Consider the following 2,139-nt stretch of genomic DNA (forward strand, 5'->3'; position numbering starts at 1 on the left):
TCGAGATTTTTAAAACTAGATCCCATGTTAATAGGGTTTGACGAACTTTTCTTTTCACAAAAAAACCGGACAAGAAACCAAACAGGGAGCACGGATTTTTTCCCTATCTGAAAGAAGCACGCCCGTGCCTCTCACGAAATCACAACTGCGCCTCTCGCGGAAGCAAAACCGTAACTCTTGCGGGAAAAAAAAAGAGAACGTGTTTTTTCCGTTTCCGAGGAGGCACGACCTTGACTCTCGCGAAAGCACAACCGTGCCTCTCGCGGAAGCAAAACCTTGACTCTCGCGAAAGGAAAAAACAGAAAACGCATTTTTTTCGTTTTCGAGAGGCACGACCGTGACTCTCGCGAAAGCACAACCGTGGCTCTCACGGAAGAACCACCGTGCCTCTCGTGAAAGAAAAAAAAGCATTTTGTCGTTTCCGAAAGGCACGGCCTTGACTCTCGCTAAAGCACAACCGTGCCTCTCGCGAAAGCAAAACCGTGGCTCTCACGGAAGAACCACCGTGCCTCTCATGAAAGAAAAAAAAGCGTTTTTTCGTTTCCGAAAGGCACGGCCTTGACTCTCGCTAAAGCACAACCGTGCCTCTCACGAAAGCAAAACCGTGACTCTCGCGAAAATAAAATAAAAACATAAAAAATGTTTTTTCCCGTTTCGGAAAGGCACGGCCGTGACTCTCGCGAAAGCACAGTCGTGCCTCTCGCGGAAGCAAAACTATGACTCTCGTGAAAGGAAAAAAAACAGAAAACACGTTTTTTTTTTATTTCCGAGAGGCACAGTCATGACTCTAGCGAAAGCAAAACCGTGCCTCTCACGAAAGCAAAACCGTAACTCTCGCGACAGGAAAAAGAAAAAGAAAAAGAAAAGGAGTTTTTTGCGCAATTTTTTTTTCAAAATTTTGTTTTGTCGAAAAGCTAAGGAAGGGAAAAACTGTTTAAAAAGCCAAAAACGCGTGCGAAAAAAAAAATCCGAAATGAGCGCCCAGAGTGCGACACGTGGTGAATAGCTGAGAGCACGCCAAGTGGCGCTGATCGTTGCGAGGCTCCCAAAGGAGCGCTCGTTTCTAGTTGATCTCGGGACAAGTCGCCGCGTCGTCCTTCCTAGAAACGAGACTAGCCCAACCGAGTACATAGTATTTTCAGACGGAGGGAGTACTTGTTATAGCTTTCTTTAAATATTAGTTTTCCTCATCTCTATGCCATCCCCTGTTCATCCTAATTTTTTCTAGCCCCTTGAATTGAGTCAAAACCGGAAAAAAAATTATAAATTTTTCCTACCGCCTCGGATTGGCACACCAGCAGCCGACTGCAACCCTAAGAGTTCTCGCTGAAATCTCGTCTAGCACTCATTTCTTCTATTGGTACGTCTGCTTCGGCGGTAGTTATACAGTAAATTGTTTTGGCGCCGGTTACATAGCACTGTTTTCTCATATTGATTTGGCCGAAATCATGCTCGATATCATCACCAGCATCAGAAGTTATTATATTTAAATGCAAGTTATTATTTGTATTTATTTATTTCATATCCAATCTTTATTTAGATTTTTGGCACACATGTGTCTCGAACGTGTTTTTAGTCCATCTATTATGTTTGTCACACTAAGGTATCCTTTTATATTAATTATTTTTACTTTTATAATGAATTATCATCAATATTAATGTTAGAATTAATTTTTGCTAAAATCTAACAGTTAATTTTCATTGATGATTTTTATTGTATGAAAAATTAGCCATCTAACTAAGACACTTAGTATTAGGATAAAAAGCTTCATCAGTATACAATTATGATATTGGTTTTTAAAATACGTTAGATCTCAGCTCAAATAATATTTTGTCGTCGGGGCGTGTTATTTTTAAGTTTAGTTTGGTTTAGAAATGTCCTCCTAAATTCTATATGTGCAAACTGAAGCATACGAAGATAATTTTTTTTCTAGTTAGACATATATTAGACTGTGTAGATGGGTTCACATCCATTGTTATATCCTCATGTATCTTTGTACGTAGAGCATTCTACAACAAAAGAGTTTTTAACAAATATCATGATCGGACTATACGGTTTTTTTTCTCCGCATGATACCGTTGGTTAGATATGTGTAATTAAATAGAATTATATGGTGTGTGAGGTGCCCATAAGGAGTAT

Source organism: Triticum dicoccoides, chromosome 3B (assembly GCF_002162155.2).
Source record: "Triticum dicoccoides isolate Atlit2015 ecotype Zavitan chromosome 3B, WEW_v2.0, whole genome shotgun sequence".
NCBI lineage: Eukaryota > Viridiplantae > Streptophyta > Magnoliopsida > Poales > Poaceae > Triticum > Triticum dicoccoides.